General features: G+C 46.7%; 1 long non-coding RNA gene across 2 annotated transcripts; it reads right to left on the bottom strand.

Moving 5' to 3' along the window:
* Nucleotides 1–13,739: 13,739 nt before the first annotated feature.
* Nucleotides 13,740–18,061, bottom strand: LOC311013843. Of its 2 annotated transcripts, XR_014597197.1 has the most exons (6): nucleotides 17,952–18,061; nucleotides 17,553–17,602; nucleotides 16,984–17,062; nucleotides 16,411–16,498; nucleotides 16,061–16,119; nucleotides 13,740–14,985 (listed from the first exon to the last, which is right to left on the bottom strand). It is a non-coding gene; the product is annotated as an uncharacterized lncRNA (long non-coding RNA). The 2 variants fall into 2 exon arrangements; XR_014597198.1 differs by lacking the exon at nucleotides 16,411–16,498.
* Between the last annotated feature and the right edge of the window lie 620 nt (nucleotides 18,062–18,681).

Below are 18,681 nucleotides of genomic sequence, written 5' to 3'. Positions count from 1 at the left end.
AACTATGTTCTGCTCTGATGTTAGACGAGGTGATACATACCTCCCTCTCCTCTGTGCGTGCACTCAATGGCTCTTGAGCGCACTCCGCGCAGCGCTAATTTGCTAGCATGTAGCTTGTCCTTAGGATCCAAAGGGGGGTGAAGTTAGAAGCGACCAAGCACTTCCACGTTGTCCCTATTTAAATACGGTTACGTGAGTAGTTACACGACCCAAGTTTGGTTACACAAAATGAAACATGCTAATTTTTCTAAGCGGATAACAAGGATAACTATATAGTATGGCGGAATAACAACTGGAAGCACTTCGACGTTGGCGCAGTAATATCATCACTCCGCTCCCCCTCTTACTTCCGTCAATAGAACCTACGTGACCTGCACGCCATCGCCTGCACTACCTGTAGTAGTTTGTGCACAGTTGAGGAAGCATCAGGTTGTAGTAAGATAGTTTGTGAACAATCAAACATCGTGGTTATAACGTGGATCGTACAGGGTTGTGAAAACAAGCAGAAGGTATATAGTCCCGTCATGTTTTGAGTGATGATATTACTGCGCCGACGTCGAAGTGCTTCCAGTTGTTATTCCGCCATACTATATAGTTATCCTTGTTATCCGCTTAGAAAAATTGGCATGTTTCATTTTGTGTAACCAAACTTGGGTCGTGTAACTACTCACGTAACCGTATTTAAATAGGGACAACGTGGAAGTGCTTGGTCGCTTCTAACTTCACCCCCCTTTGGATCCTAAGGAATATACTGGGACAAGCTACATGCTAGCAAATTAGCGCTGTGCGGAGTGCGCTCAAGAGCCATTGAGTGCACGCACAGAGGAGAGGGAGGTATGTATCACCTCGTCTAACATCAGAGCAGAACATAGTTCAGTATGGAAATGCGGTGGTGTTTTCCTTTAATGAAGATCTGTTAATGCAGGTTTAAATATGCAACAGTGTAAAGAGACATTAGGGTCGGACAAAACGAAGGTTTTAAGTCCAAATAAGTCCTTGATCTGTCGTTTACTTGAATTTATTTACAGTAGCTTTTCTATTTGATTTATAAAGTACATCCACAGAGGTCACAGGTGGGTTCAAGGTGCCGGAGAGTGTTTTTCTATTATATTTACGCTATATATCTAATAAGTATGCCTTAATAAAGATTGGAAATGTATCATTGAATCTGTAATTTTTTATCTGGCCTGACAGTCATCTGTTGCAGCAGGCAGACATGTTTTTTACATCTGCAGTTTTAATTAAAGCTCAAGATATGAGAGTAGATTGGAGAGTTTATTAATTTTAATCTGAGCTGATTTAATAATAGACTCCCACTCGATCCGCACGGGTTGACGTCGTAATTTTCTTACATTCAGCTCAAAGTGAAAGCATCAGTATCACCCGTTCAGACAATAGATTCATGAAGTTGGGAGTGCCAACCTGAAGCTGTGGGTGTCATCAGGTTAGAACCATTCAACCAGCAGACGATGTGACGATATGTGAGCGGATGCAATGCTATTTTGAAACATCGATTTTGTCTCAATTAATTTGTGGTAATGGAGAATTGTGTTTCAGCGCCGCGTGTGCGTTTCATATTTAATCGTTAATAAACAAGTAGAGGATTGGTAGCGGTGAGTTCACTAACAGAGGCGACTAATGTGCCATTATGTCATAATCACCACCTGCTGCTTTTCAATTGAGCTAGCTGACAGGAGATGCTAACGTTGCTACCAGATGTCACCTCGGCAAGGAAAAAAAGAAACAGAAGGTGAGTCAGATAAAAGCATGTTGGGATGTCAGATAAGCATCAACAGGAGTGCGGAGCATTAAGCAGCGGTAGGAATCTGACGATTTGCAGCATGGTGTCGAGACAGATGTGGGATCAGGTGGAGAGAACGAGTAACAAAAGGAGGAGGGGACTCTGGGAGGGGGTCAGCTGAATCCAGAGACCGGGACTTGGAGAGAAGAGAGAAGCTTTGCGAGCATCTCTGAGTTTGAGAGGCCAGAGGGATGCGTTGACTTACAGGAGATAACATGCTGTTAGTTGGAGACGCAGTGGAATTATAGAATATGGTTATTAAACGTGCACAGGAAGGGTCATGGCCCTCTGACCCGCCTTCAGGTTCACATTTAGTGAACTCGAATAATCATCTCCGCGGTGAGAAACAAGTGTTGGTAGGCTCTCGTATTGATTCATTGATTTGATTCCTGCGTCCACCGAGGCGAGCGAGGGGAAGAGCGGAATCTGCCTGCAGGGAAACGGGCGAGGTCACCGGCAGACCGGCCCGTTAATCTCGGTGCGGCTGCAGAGCAGACAGATACCATCATGTTGTGAATTTTGGAAATGATTGCGTCCATCTTTTTTCGATGGATTTTGACTTTTATCTTATCTGTGTGTTTGAGAGAGAGAGACAGGAATAGAAGGTGGACTACTATGAGATGTTCCTGTTAGTTATAGAGAATCATATTCTGAATGTTAATGATATGAATCAAACTCCAAAGCTTTGAAATCGTTGGTACGGCACATCTCGGGCATGGGTCTGTGGGCTCACATGCACCGCTGTCGCAGATTCAATTTAGCTTATTCATGTTTTTCTAATTTCATACATTGATGGGCAAACGAGTCATCTTGACATCGGTAAAGGCATCAGCTGTTCTCGCTCTGACCGCCGTGGATCCCTGAGATCGTCGTCTGGCACAAGTGGAGGAAACAAAAACGCTCTCGATCTTGTGTTTAGCGCCTTTAAATGAAAGTTGTCATTGTGCGTTTTTTCAAAAGTCTGTTTAGAGTGAAGATTTACTAAATATCCTGTATGCTTATTGATAAAGGAATGAGGATAAAGCACTGAGTTATAGCTATGCCGTGTTCTAAGCAGAACTTGTGACCATAAAGACTTGAGACCCGACTCACCTGAACCCAACAGCTCTCCTGAATGTTACATCTGAGGCTTTCAATAACACCACGTCAGTGTGGTTTCTCATCTCGCTCAATCATCTGGGAGACAGAAGAATCACCCAAAGCAAATGAGTGCAGGAACATATTAAATGCAGATGCTTGGGTGCACTCGGGCTCACTCACTGTCTGTCTCCAGACGGATTCATCAAACATTTTTGGTGTCATTTTCATTACGTGTAACAGTGTCGTATCAGCAGACGGTAATATCGCCCTGTGCAAATCTCCTTTATTTTCTCCCCAATTTCCCCTCCTCTTCCTCCGCTCCGTCTCTATCGCCCTCCCCCATCTCCCTCACGCTCTGGTCACACCGCAGCAGCCGAGGCTGGTAATAAGCACGGGTCACACCGTCTGGATGCCGACGCCGCCGAGAAAGGAGGAGGAGGAGTTAAGAGGAGCAGAGGAAATTTGGGTCACGCTTGGAGCCATAATGATGGCATAATGCACCAGCACAATCTCTGCTGCAGCGCCGAATAAATCACAGAGGCGACACCCTTCACAGATAATAACTAATGACTCCTGCTCGCCGCTAAATATCAACCTGTAACCAACAGGTTCCATAAATGAATCCGACACCTGACATTGAATACCCCTAAACAACCTCATGCAGGTCCAAACCAATGACAGGTCACAACTAGCTCCGAGGCGCCCGCGCAAAGATTGATCAGAGCAACAAGAAAAAAAAGGTATCAAGCAGGAGATTATGGGACCGAGTTCAGAGTTTCCATCACCGGCCTCCTAATCCGGTTATGAGGATACACCGTTAATGGGCATGTGTGTATTGTGTGTGTGTGTGTGTGTTGTAGGGGTCGTCCATCATGTACGGCCATTTAAAGAATCGAGGGGAGAGCAAGGTTAATATCATCCCCGATCTGACTGAAGCTCACGTCTATTCAGCATCCAAATCTCCGGCGACGACGCTGAGTGATTCAGCTGCTTTGTTCCCGTCGACATCTGTGATGCGTACGCCAACCAGCAGACACCCGGCACAACAATATCATCCCGCATGGCCTCACAGTCGACTAAAAATAAATCATCCTCCACCCAATCCCCCCCAAAATACTGAAAACGCCTACATCAATAGTCAGCTCCACCTTCCAATGCAACTTCATCAACTTGACTGCACAATACATCTCGTTTTATCTTCAGCTCAATGTCAAACACATCAAACAAATAAAAGAAGAAATAAAGAAATAAAAAGTACCTGCAATATTGAAGTTTGAATATAATAACACCATATTAAACTACTTTCCATCTGCAGACATTATTAACTTTCTGGCCATTTGCTCAATTATTGTAAACATCGGGATGCTCAGGAATCTTTTTGAGTTGGTTGAATGAGACTATTAATGCTTTTCTTCTTCTTCCCTTCTTGGTGCCTTTTGTGTTCAGTTCAATGTTCAATTTGTTCAATAAATTCATCAAGCAATTTGTTGTATATTGACATTAGCCTGAAAGCAGCAGAATGGAGTACAATTTAATATCTGTGTGTTTGATAGTGATATAGTCAACATTGCATATTGCATTTTCCTCATATGACGGTTTGCAAGCGTCGCTCCACAACGACGTCGTCCCTGAACTACTTGTGGGCTCTCTGTTTTCTCTTGAAAGTCTCATACTGTCATACTGAGCATTAAAGGGATACTTCACCCATTTGAGACATTTGTTTTTATTTTGTTTGACTCCTTAACACTTGACTCCTGTAGCACCTTGACATCGTTTTTAACAATGAAGAGCTACGAATTACCATTCCGGAGATACAGCCAAAACAAAAGAAGGAAGTAACCCTAATCCTAATCCTAACCCTAACCCTAATCCTAGACTTTAGCCAAACCCTGGTTGCCTGGTTTTATCCCATCAAACAAATCTGCAAGCATTAGCAATATTGGATTCACAGGATGTTTGTATGATTATAATGCTTTTATATAGATATTTAAATATAAAACTGACCAAAAAAAAAATATTTTTTTTTAATTGAATTTATTTAATTTTTTTAATTATTATTTTATATTTATTTATTTTAGTTTTTTTTTAACTTCTACCACCACCAGATAAATAGGCTTGGGCAAAGACATCATATCCTGAATTAACAAACCCCAACTCGAACCCACTAACCCTAATCCTAATCCTAATCCTAATCCTAACCCTAATCTCAGACTTTGTCATGTTTGAGGGGGCTTGGAAACAGGCGTGGACTCGAAAAAGGGAGGTGAGGACCCAAATGCAGAAAAACAGAGGTTTTATTTAAATAATAAACTAAATACAAAATAAAACCTAAGACAAAAAACAAAGTATCAAATGAAGGAGACCACAGGGGCAAAAACACCAGACAAAGAAACACTTACGAAACGGAACCAAACACGAAGGGACACGGGAGGCAGGACGAGGTACAAAAACAAACTCCAGGGACATGACGTGGTGCAGGGTAGCGACAAACGACATTCAACAGCAACAATGATCCGACAAGGACACAAGGGAAACACACAGACTATATACACACACAGGGAGGCAGGGAGCTGACGAGGAACAGGTGAAACACATTAGGGCAGGCAAGGTAATCAACACGAGAGGATGGGGGAGTCAAGACAGCGGAAACAACAAGGACCAGGAAGTACGAGACAGGAAATCACACCAAGGGCAAAAATCACAAAATAAACCAGGGAATCAAAACATGAAAACACAGATCATGACAGTACCCCCCCCTTAAGGGACGGATCCCAGACGTCCCCAAGGTCCATGATACGTAGGGTGGGTGGAGGGGGCCAGGAGGGGGGGTTCAGGAGGCCGGGCATGAGGGCGACCTAGCGGGCGGGGCCGCTCAGGAGGCCGGGCATGAGGGCGACCTAGCGGGCGGGACCGCTCAGGAGGCCGGGCATGAGGGCGACCTAGCGGGCGGGACCGCTCAGGAGGCCGGGCATGAGGGCGACCTAGCGGGCGGGACCGCTCATGAGGCCGGGCATGAGGGCGACCTAGCGGGCGGGACCGCTCAGGAGGCCGGGCATGAGAGCGACCTAGCGGGCGGGACCGCTCAGGAGGCCGGGCATGAGGGCGACCTAGCGGGCGGGACCGCTCAGGAGGGCGACGTGGAGCAGGAGTAGGACGGCCCCCCGTCGGAACAGGAACGGGTGACGAGCGGACCTCCCGAAGGCTGCGCGGAGCAGGCGTCGGACGGCCCCCCGTCGGAACAGGAACGGGTGACGAGCGGACCTCTCGAAGGCTGCGTGGAGCAGGCGTCGGACGGCCCCCCGTCTGGACAGGAACGGGTGACGGGCGGACCTCCCGAAGGCTGCGTGGAGCAGGCGTCGGACGGACCCCCGTCGGAACAGGAACGGGTGACGAGCGGACCTCCCGGAGGCTGCGCGGAGCAGGCGTAGGACGGCCCCCCGTCGGAACAGGAACGGATGACGAGCGGACCTCCCGAAGGCTGCGTGGAGCAGGCGTGGGGCGGCCCCCCGTCGGAACAGGAACTGGTGACGAGCGGACCTCCCGAAAGCTGCGCGGAGCAGGAGTAGGACGGCCCCCCGTCGGAACAGGAACGGGTGATGAGCGGACCTCCCGAAGGCTGCGTGGAGCAGGCGTGGGGCGGCCCCCCGTCGGAACAGGAACTGGTGACGAGCGGACCTCCCGAAAGCTGCGTGGAGCAGGAGTAGGACGGCCCCCCGTCGGAACAGGAACTGGTGACGAGCGGACCTCCCGAAGGCTGCGTGGAGCAGGCACGGGACGGCCCCCCGTCGGAACAGGAACTGGTGACGAGCGGACCTCCCGAAGGCTGCGTGGAGCAGGCGTGGGACGGCCCCCCGTCGGAACAGGAGCGGGTGACGAGCGGACCTCCCGAAAGCTGCGTGGAGCAGGAGTAGGACGGCCCCCCGTCGGAACAGGAACTGGTGACGAGCGGACCTCCCGAAGGCTGCGTGGAGCAGGCACGGGACGGCCCCCCGTCGGAACAGGAACTGGTGACGAGCGGACCTCCCGAAGGCTGCGTGGAGCAGGCGTGGGACGGCCCCCCGTCGGAACAGGAACTGGTGACGAGCGGACCTCCCGAAAGCTGCGTGGAGCAGGCGTGGGACGGCCCCCCGTCGGAACAGGAACGGGTGACGAGCGGACCTCCCGAAGGCTGCGTGGAGCAGGCGTGGGACGGCCCCCCGTCGGAACAGGAGCGGGCGACGAGCGGACCTCCCGAAGGCTGCGTGGAGCAGGCGTGGGACGGCCCCCCGTCGGAACAGGAGCGGGCGACGAGCGGACCTCCCGAAGGCTGCGTGGAGCAGGCGTGGGACGGCCCCCCGTCGGAACAGGAACTGGTGACGAGCGGACCTCCCGAAGGCTGCGTGGAGCAGGCGTGGGACGGCCCCCCGTCGGAACAGGAACTGGTGACGAGCGGACCTCCCGAAGGCTGCGTGGAGCAGGCGTGGGACGGCCCCCCGTCGGAACAGGAACTGGTGACGAGCGGACCTCCCGAAGGCTGCGTGGAGCAGGCACGGGACGGCCCCCCGTCGGAACAGGAACTGGTGACGAGCGGACCTCCCGAAGGCTGCGTGGAGCAGGCACGGGACGGCCCCCCGTCGGAACAGGAACTGGTGACGAGCGGACCTCCCGAAGGCTGCGTGGAGCAGGCGCGGGACGGCCCCCCGTCGGAACAGGAACTGGTGACAGGCGAACCCCCAATAGGCTGCGAGGAGCAGGTGTGGGACGGTCCCCTGTCTGGGCTGGTGCCGGACGATCGTCCGCCGGGACTGGCGACGGACGGGCCGCCGACTGAAGACCACTGGAGAGTGTCGACCGGACCGCCGACTGAAGACCACCGGCAGGTGTCGACCGGACCGCCGACTGAAGACCACAGGAGAGTGTCGACCGGGCCGCCGACTGAAGACCACTGGCAGGTGTCGGCCGAGCCGCCGACTGAAGACCACTGGCAGGTGTCGGCCGAGCCGCCGACTGAAGACCACAGGCCGAGACAAGGGCTGTGACCGAGGCGTGGGCTGGATGCTTGGCTGTGGCTAAGGCCTGGACTGGAGGCTTGGCTGTGGCTGAGGCCTGGACTGGAGGCTTGGCTGTGGATGGCTGAAGCTCAGGGGTTAGGAGGAAGCCCCTGACCCAGGCAGGCAATGAGCCCCTGAGCCACGGGCTGGCGGAAACCAGCTCCCTGGCCCTCGCCAGGGCCGACTGCCTCTCCTCCTCTCCCTCAGCATGCCGGTGCTCGGCCTGGAGACACTGGAGTCTATAGGTAGCCTCCCGGAGCTCATGCGTTGAGCCACATAAAAGAAAGGCTGCTAGGTCCATATTAGCTGCTGGGTCCTTAATGTGGTCGGATCATTCTGTCATGTTTGAGGGGGCTTGGAAACAGGCGTGGACTCGAAAAAGGGAGGTGAGGACCCAAATGCAGAAAAACAGAGGTTTTATTTAAATAATAAACTAAATACAAAATAAAACCTAAGACAAAAAACAAAGTATCAAATGAAGGAGACCACAGGGGCAAAAACACCAGACAAAGAAACACTTACGAAACGGAACCAAACACGAAGGGACACGGGAGGCAGGACGAGGTACAAAAACAAACTCCAGGGACATGACGTGGTGCAGGGTAGCGACAAACGACATTCAACAGCAACAATGATCCGACAAGGACACAAGGGAAACACACAGACTATATACACACACAGGGAGGCAGGGAGCTGACGAGGAACAGGTGAAACACATTAGGGCAGGCAAGGTAATCAACACGAGAGGATGGGGGAGTCAAGACAGCGGAAACAACAAGGACCAGGAAGTACGAGACAGGAAATCACACCAAGGGCAAAAATCACAAAATAAACCAGGGAATCAAAACATGAAAACACAGATCATGACAGACTTTAGCCAAACCCTTATTGCCTCAAACAAATCCGCAATCATTAGTATATTGGAATCAGAGAATGTCTTTATGAATATGATGATTTGATAGAGATATTTAAATATAAAACTGAAAAATAAAATAAATATTTTTTTAATTTATTTAATTAATAAAAATACTTAACCCTAACCCTCAAGTCCCGCCCCCCCCCCGTCAATATATGGTGGCGACGCCCATGGCTCAGGTCAACGCTGTTAGTCCGTCGTTACTTCTGTTGTTTGTTAGTCCGCACTGTTGGCTGCCTTCATGTTTAGAGGCAACAAAGACGCTCCTTATCTCATATTTAGAACTTTTAGCTCCCGACTAAAGGAGACGCTGGATAAGAAACAAGCTCCTCGGTGTGCAGCCTGTTGGTTATTTAATGGAACAAGTTCCTGTTCTCCTTCTGATGGCTTGTGAGAGGTTCATCACCGTTCAGGCTGGGATAACTGGGACTGACTGGGAACACTGCAGAGAGAATCATCATCTATTTTAAATCTGCTTGTGTAGCTTTACACCTCGCGTCCGCTCCGTCACCCATCCACCTCCAACGAGTGCAGAGGATGCAGAACATTCTTTGGAGGGCTCTCAGAGCAGAGAGGAGTTGCAGTGTTTCTGAACGCCGCCTCTGTGATATCAGACTAAGAGCCGATTTCTTCGACTTGCCCAAAGACACAAGCTTTATAAAAATAAACTGTCTTTCAACCAGAAATCAATCACGGCAGCACGACGGAAACTAAAGTACTACAACTATTATAGTGTGTGCTCCCTTGTGGTTTCATTGAACACCTTCACCGCCACGCAGCTAGAAATGGAACAAAACTTCAGCCAAAGGCATTAGCCGCTCCTAATTATAAGGTGTTTCTAGACGGCTGTCAGAATCCTATATGGTCGGGCTGCGTTTATGTCTGAACATAAGAATCGGCTCAAAGAGGAGAAACTAAAAGTCGAGGGGAGGAAAAAAAGCTCAGAAACGAATCATTTGCATCAGTTAACTTCTATTTGAATAGCACTGTAGTTGTATGTGCCTGCATCCCTTTTGTGCAAATACACATTTGAGACATTTACATGTACGTCCGTCTACGTGTCGACCTTCAGCTGTGGTCACCAGCTTCTTGGTGACATTCAGACATACAGTGGGTACGGAAAGTATTCAGAGCCATTTACATTTTTCACTCTTTGTTTCATTGCAGCCATTTGCTTTAATCAAAAAAGTTCATTTTATTTCTCATTAATGTACACTCAGCACCCCATCTTGACAGAAAAAAACAGAAATGTAGAAATTTTTGCAAATTTATTAAAAAACAAAGCAGCTACAGCGTCTGCACAGGCGGCAACACCGGAGCCGAGCGTGAAAACGGCGAGGAAGGGGAGCGTGCACGTGGGCGAGGCACGTGGCTGCGCTTCATCAGACTGCATGCAAGGCCAATTTTGGAGGGAGGCGTGATTGCATGTGAAGATTCGATCTTGATGGGACGGATTAAAAGGTGTTTCCGTGATATAAGCCAGTACACCTAAATAACCCCAGATATAACCCAACTATGTACATCACATGATCAGAGTGATGAGGAAACTAAAGTTTCTCCCCCCGGATCTGGCTGGGACTAATCCTGTTTCTGCTCTCATTCACTGGGATGATGACTGTACTGTGAATCACTGACACAGGGCTGCATCTTACCATTAACATGTGCTGTCAAACCGGTACGTTTGCATATTCATGAGGCACAGCTCGCTGGGGCCCCGGGGAGGTGACTTCACCGATCGGTCATATTCCAGGAGCTGAACAGCTCAACATGACCTGGTTAGCAGAGGAAGCTGTTCTGGCTGTCGATATATACCGAACCCTCCCTTTGATCGGCGGCTCACATCTGCACAGCAACCTGTACGAGTGTGTTCAGAGCACCGTGAAAAGGTACAGGTCCCTCGGGACGCTCGACACGACAGCCTCCTTCGGCTTAACACACGGATTTCTCTCTTTTAAGAGAAGCCCCATAGCTTTTATCCCACCCCGAGGTCTTGGACATATTCAGGAAACATCTGTGGGCAGCTGGGTTCTCCTGGAAGCTCCCCGGCGGGTTCAGTTAAAAAGAAAACAAGAGCCGCCTGCAGTCACGACGTGGAGTCGATCAGTCCTCTATGATCAGTCTCCTGGTCGTTTCTCTGCAGGGACACATGAAGTGAGACGAGAGCTCCATTTTAAATCTCTCCTGGACGTGTGAGGGAGCGACTTCAAGTGTGAAACGGCATTAAATGGACGTATTCAGCGAGACAAGGAGCTCATTTCAACGTGTGTCAACTCTTAAGATAATTCACATTCAACTTGTCGACTTTGAGATTGGTGCAAATGACCTGTAGTCTGGTCTGGGGTCAGTCCTGATACATGAGCCATGTCATGTGCTTTTTAAAGTGCTTTGCTTTTAATTGGCAGGCATGCAAACAGACATATGCTAATACTTTTGCAAATTGTAATGTACACAAATTTAACAATCAAAAAGTAGTAGTTGTTTTGTTTTATAACATTTATTGCAATTCTCTGATGATTCCAGTGGATATATTCTATTCATAAAATTTTATAATTTACATTTATCCGCTTTCTATCCCTGTAAACTGAAGATGTTGGGTTTTGTGGCTGTTCCTCAAACAATATAAGTAGTTTGTTTATATTACTTACAGATCTGGGAAATGATTGATGATGATTTGTCATTTCCTTTTTTTTAGCTGACCAAAAGGTAACAATTCATTTTCATGGCCTGAAAACAGAGACAACACCCGGACCAGACAACGCCTCGGTAGGAACCTGTCAATCACAAGGCAACTCTTCCCTAAAGCGTACCCGGCTTAATGATCAATTTTAGTCTCAACGAGACCATAACTTACTAAATGAACATCATGCTGGATTGAAGAAGACATGAAACCAGTGATTGAGACAATAAACTCATGTTTACAATGTTTACTGAGGTAATAAAGCAAGTAAGAATTAGGGTTATTTTCCTCAGAGTTATTTACCAACAGATTTATTTTTGCAACCATAGGAGTGGCCTCCTGCTGGCCGTATGAAAGAATGCACGTTGAAGGCACTTCAGCCTTGGCTTCACTCTTTAGACTTGGAGGAATGCAGCATAGACAGAGGGAGGAAAGAGAGTTCTGGCATCCTCGGACAGAAGAGGGGGAACAAACCTCACAAACACAAGCCTGAAAACATCTTTGAACAAAACATTTCAACATGGCTGACATAACCGCCTCCCATCAACCCGATACAGGACACAGCCTCGTGCTCCGTGGATGCGAGAGGAGTGGTGTCAGACAGTCTGAAACCACCGGGTTCAGTCTGAGAGGCAAAGGATGCAGGAGGAGGGCATCGTTGTGTTCATGTTGATGGGTTCGCGTGGAAAAAAAGTTAGCTGGGAATCGAGTGTTAAAGCTCTCTGTGACCTCCGAGGTTAATGACAACGCTCTGCCGTAAACAAGACCGTGCAACCTTTGAGAAACGACTCCGAACAGGAATAAAGCGTTGAGATGAATAATAGATTAACTCCTAGAGTGTCTTTGGCTGCATTTTAACTTACAAAATGATCCCTGCAGTTAAACAGATTAAAAGCACTGAAGAAATATCTTTCATCCCATATCGGGAAAGTAAATAAGCTAACGGAACAATGAGAAGTAAGCTCTGGCATCGCCCTCAGACCTCTCAGGTCAAAAGGAGAATGTTGTCGGCGGGTAACACCGTCACACAGGTGCTTTAATATGCACGCTGTTAAATGAGGGCTCGACCTTCAGCAACCTCTCCTCTCAGCACTTCCATCAGTGTTGACGGAGGAAAGCTGATCAAAAAGGGCTACGAACGAAGCAAAGAGGCAAACACAGGACACGTGAACTGAACTCCTAATTAGCCGAGTCACACAATACCCCAACAGCTGGATTAGAGGACTATTATGTGCTCAAAGCCTTTGAGTTGGATTTGCCAAAACGGATTAATCTGAACTCATATAGACAGAAAGGGTCTCAAAATGTGGTCTTTTTTTCTTTGTTTGTATTTGATCACATCAGCTGCATATTATACCATTGGTGTTGTACTTAATTCTAAATGCAACACATTTAAAGTGTTATAATACAGCAGAAGAGTAACTATGTACCAAAAGGATATTCATGAAAAAGTTATTTCATTTGAGATTTTTTTCCTTTTGGTCAAAAGTCCCCTCAAGTAACTCAATGTGTGAGAAAAATGCAACAATTTAAAACAGGGATTTTTTTTTCCTTTTGAAGGAATGAACTCGCCTTCAAAGACTAGTTTAACCCAACAAGATGCCTCCCCGTAGGAGCCGTCTGGGTTTGTGTGGCGCCTTCAGGCTCTGGTGTTTCTGAAACAGAATAAATCCAGTGAAATGTGTTGCCTTATTACACACCTGTGACTGAGAGCATCAGGCCACACGCAGCCAACCAGCCGGGAGGAACATCGATGTTCAACTGCCACCTAGTGGAAAATAGAAGACTGTGCAGGATGTGCAGAGAGGAGCACACATCACCTTTCGAGTCCTCTAGGAGTGAAGGCAGCTGTTCATCCAGAGTTGTAGGACTCTGCTTTGAGCCATCAGGCTGCAGAGGTCTGGGACAAACTCCTACAGAACTTACATTTTCAAAGCCAAACTTACTTGTTGCACAGTCTTACATACTTTTTGAAAATATGCAAATAGCCAAAACATTTACAAGCATTACCTTACGTACCCGGTCAAAAAGGAAATGTGCAGACCAACGAGCATCTATCCTGAATTCTTCACTCTTCAACAATAATCCACCCTCATAAAAAAAAATAAAAAACATTCATAGCTCTATAAATATTCCCATTGCTGCTAGAAAAATGTTTGATTAATTGAATATAATTCTAACCATTTAAACATGGGCGTAAATGTCTCAAAATCAGGAACTGTGTCCAACCAATTCTGGATTAGGCTGTTCATTTTTTTTTTATAATAAAATTAAAAAAAAAATGTAAAAGAGAAAAAATAAATAAAAAATACACAAGCCTCTTAAGAATTACAATTTTATTGACTGCAATGACAAATGTTTATTACAGTTGGAATTGAACTTAGAATTACAGTTTAATAAAAAAAACTAAATAATTTTAGTACGTAAACCACTGGCACACCCTCCTTTTCATGTATAAAACAGCTGATTAACTACAAATACATCCACCATATGAAGGTCTCAGGTAATGAACTGCAGTGTTAGTAAGGTGTCAGGTGACCATATCTGAGGTTGAGGTCGACCAGCAGGAACATGCCAAAGGTCACGATGACATTTTCTCACACATTTAGCTTCTCTGCTTTGTAGAGAGTTTTGCTCACAGGTGAAGAGTGTTGCTTTCATTATTACTTAGGTGTATGACAATTATGATAATTTCATGTCATATTGCTCAGCCTTAATGTGCTAATTTGATATTCACAGCATTAATAATGCTGCAGAGAAAAACCTGTTTGCTTTGCTTTAAAATAAAGTGGAATCACATCTACCTGAGCAGTGTTTTAAGTTCGTCGTAAAGGCTTAGAGTGCATGTTCCTGTATGTGAGCGCCCTCGCTGGCCAGCGGTCTAAACGATGTTCATAGTACGGGCAGGACCCAAAACTCCGCTAGTGCCGCCCTTACTTCTGCACTGCTGATAGTGGCGAGCCGTCGGCTCAGTTGTTGCCATGTGCCAATAGAAATGCTCACAATCATATTCAGCACCTTTAATCAAATGCACAAAGTACCCAAGCCTGAGATCGGCTGCTGGCTGACGGAGCCACAGAGAACATGCTGATATTTAAGATGAGCTGTGGCCTCTGATGATGCAAGGCAATCACATAAACGGCAATGCCTTCTACAGGTTGTCCACCCACTCCAGTCACCTCTGCAAAACAGCCTCAGTAAACGGTATTACTGTGATGTAGCGCTCTGACTCAGAGGGATGAGTGTTCGTGCACATCCACTACAGTGTGTGTCAGCAGCATGGTTTTCTGTGGTGACGCCTTGAGTTATTTTAGGTAAACACAGACGCCTTGCTGTGTTGCTCACCAGCAATAAGCCCACTATACAACTGTGAGGGCTTCCCAGGATGCACAGTGGATCCATATCCATGCTGTGAATGACATGCAGCTGCAACACTGCTGAAGTTGTTGGCCATCACGCCCAACATGCTGTTCTGTACCATCTGCCCAGCAAAAAGGAGAAAAAAAAGACATGTAATATAATGACAAACTGTTGAATGCGTCAGCATTTCATTCAAAATGAGAACAGGTCAATATTCCATTTGTTCCAACTCTCAGGGCCTTTCAGACAGAGTGACGATGACACCGCTGTGTTCTGAAACCCATCATGTCCAACGGATTGTGCCACCATGGCTTTTTTGCCGTGTTGAGCAAAGCGAGGTTCAGCGTTTCACTCGTCAACTTTCGGGCTCAGCGGACTGTGATGTGCACTGAAACCTCATTCTGTGTGAAGGGGCCATTATAACATGCCCTCAGCGGTGTACAAACAACGACAGGCAGCACGAAGCACGCGGTCGGCAAAAGAAAAAATCCCTGAGACTGACAGAAACAAAATAGTTGCAATGCATGCAACATTCCTGGTGTCCTGTTATCGTTAACATTCTACCAATGTTACAATATCACCGTTTCATCCATATTTGCAGAATTTACAAACAACAAATGAGACTACTAGAAATACTTTTTTTTAAAGTCAGTGTTGAGCCCTGATATGGATACAAAAACAATTGCATTAAATTCTGCCCCCTCACCATCATTCTCTTAGTATTCATTGGTACTGTATGCATCTAAATGCTGTACACTTCTCTCAGCACTGCTCCAGTCTGCACCAACAGTCTGAGCTACGGGACATTTGTGGGGCCAGGAAGTGAATTTCTCCATGAGTTTCCTGTTGAAGGACAGACTTGCAGGCCGACTTCCTTAAAAAGGGCTCCTGGGAAACACTGAATGGATAGAGCCATCTGCCATTACTTACAATGTCAAGGAGCAGCATCATAAAACCTCCAGGTTAAAAAAAAAAAGTAATTAAGTTGAACTGATTCATCTAAAAGCAGCTGTATTGACTGTCATGAGCAATATGCTCACTTTACTCAATTTAACACGAAGCGATACGTTAGTGTGTCGACACACACACGCGCACACACTCGCAATCTGGCCCGACACTTAACACTGAAACACTAAAAACCTGGTGCAAAGGAAAGGAAACGCTTATAAAGTCATGTAAGACCTCCAGAAACATACCGTGAGCTGAGAGCATCCTGCCACTTCCAGATGGTAGACTTAAAGAACCGAGATCGTTTCTGGAAAAATAGACATTTTTGAACAGAGGTTAGTTGTTGTTCAGTTATCAAAAACAAAAAAAATGAACACAAAATGAGTACATTATTTATTATTATTGATTAAAATGGTGGAGGGTGGAGTCAGATGGCCCCTGTGCACAGTGTGTGTCCTCAGGTGGGGTCGGGTTGAGGTATTGCTGCCACTGCAGCAAACACCCCAACTGATTGGTGCAACTCATCACTCTCTCACCCTCCACCCACGTGACTTCAACACACAACAGTCACTCTGGACTCCATCATGTTCGTCTTTACCTTGTGTTCCCGTTCCTGACCGACCGTTAACTCCACCCAGTCTCCTCCTCCGGTAATGTGAGGACTTCATGGCGGTTAGCTGCAATGCCTGCATACAAATAAACCAAGCAGAATTTAGCTCTAGTCATGTGATCAAAACATTGTCAATCTCTTAACGTTGCACAACTTTTTGCAGCTAAATACAAAAAAAAAAAAAAAAACTGTCCTATTTGACACAAAAACTATTGATTAACTATAATATTGACCAGCCAGGTTGTCGTGTTATAGTAGTATCTGACATTTGTTTGACATCAGTTTCTAGAATAGGTTCTTCCTGAAGCTAAATGGTCAATCAAAAGCACAGAATACAAACTTATAATATATATTTTCTTAATTATTATTCTATTAAACGGTGGAGGGTGGAGTCAGATGGCCCCTGTGCACAGTGTGTGTCCTCAGGTGGGGTCGGGTTGAGGTATTGCTGCCACTGCAGCAAACACCCCAACTGATTGGTGCAACTCATCACTCTCTCACCCTCCACCCACGTGACTTCAACACACAACGGTCACTCCATCATGTTGAGTTTGTCTTTACCTTGCATTCCCGTTCCTGACCGACCGTTAACTCCACCCAGTCTCCTCCTCCGGTAATGTGAGGACTTCATGGCGGTACGCTGTAATAAAAAACCAAGCAGAATTTAGCCATAGTCATGTGATCAAAACTTTGTCACTCCTAACGTTGCACAACTTTTTGCAGCTAAATACAAAAGAAAAAAAAAACTGGCCTATTTGACACAAATAAACTATTGATTAACTATAATATTGACCAGCCAGGTTAGCGTGTTATAGTAGTATCTGACATTTGCATCAGTTTCTAGAAAACGTTCTTCCTGAATCTAAATGGTCAATCAAAAGCACAGAATACAAACTTATAATATATATTTTTCTCATATTTTATGAAAAGGGTGGAGGGTGGAGTCAGATGGCCCCTGTGCACAGTGTGTGTCCTCAGGTGGGGTCGGGTTTAAGTATTGCTGCCACTGCAGCAAACACCCCAACTGATTGGTGCAACTCATCACTCTCTCACCCTCCACCCACGTGACTTCAACACACCCCGGTGACTGTGAACGTGGTGGAGACGGTGCCTGCTGGGCTTGTGTTTACCTCGGGTTCCCGTTTCTGACCGACCGATAACTCCATCCAGCTCCATCTTGCTGCAACGAGGACAGTTAGCAGGTTAGCCATAGCAACGCACACAACGTGGTCCATCTCGGTTACCCAACGCGTGAAAACGCACATGTAAAAAAGCTAAACTGGCCTATCCGACCATGGAAGGATTTATGAACTGTTGCCGAGCATTAATTATATATCCATCATCAAGCGTTGCAGGCAAACAGCAACGCTGGTTGAAGCAAACGGACAATACTGACTAGCCGAGTTAGCTTAACATTAGCCTACGCGTTAGCTGTGCTAGCATCGAACATTCGCTTCCGTTTCTAAAACAAATGGCGCAGTTCTTTATGATATAAAACTTTAAACCAACGGCAGCTAATGAACACTTACAAAATCACAGGAGGAGTCGCGGTAACTTCTCTTTGTTCGGTCTTTCTCTCGCCCGTCGTTGCTGGTTGTCTAGACCGCTCAGTTTTCTTCTCATTTGAAGCGAGTGCGTTTCATGAAGCTTACTGCTGATTGGTTCAAACGCCGGAACTTCCTGAAACTCCCTTTCCGGTTGAACCACCAATGAAAAGCGGCGTAGCCGTCACATGCACACACTAGCTTCCCAAGTCCTCCGCCCAGTATTTTTGGTTTAGCGATTTAAAAGTTGTTTGTGACCTTTTTTAAACTTACATCTTACTCTTAAATATAACCCTTGTTTTTAATGTTTGGATTTAGGATGTTTTTACTCGCTGTCATTGTGTTTTGCATTGATATTTACCACCCTACATGTGCATTTGTGTAAAATCTCTACCACCAACATGAAGTGGCTCAATCAGAGACTATATTAACAGAATTCAACTTGGTTCCAAAAGTTATGTATGAAAAATGTTATTTAAGCATGTCATTATACTTTTTGTACAATGTTTACACTTTTATTGTCTCCTCGTTGCTCTGTTTGGATGACTTGGCATCATGCCTCCCAAACCCAGACTCTCTGATTACATCTCTGCTCCCATTGTTGTGTCTGTAATTATCTGCAGAAGCCGACATCTGCTTTTCCTTTTATTGCTATTTGATCGTGTCTGATGAGGAAAGGCATTTTGCAATAGGTGCATAGATGAGTGAACCAAAA

The sequence above is a fragment of the Eutrigla gurnardus genome, assembly GCF_963514095.1.
Source record: "Eutrigla gurnardus genome assembly, chromosome: 1".
NCBI classification, from domain to species: Eukaryota; Metazoa; Chordata; class Actinopteri; order Perciformes; family Triglidae; genus Eutrigla; species Eutrigla gurnardus.
The sequence above is the reverse complement of the archived record's forward strand: the minus strand, read 5'-3'. Positions and strand labels throughout refer to the sequence as shown.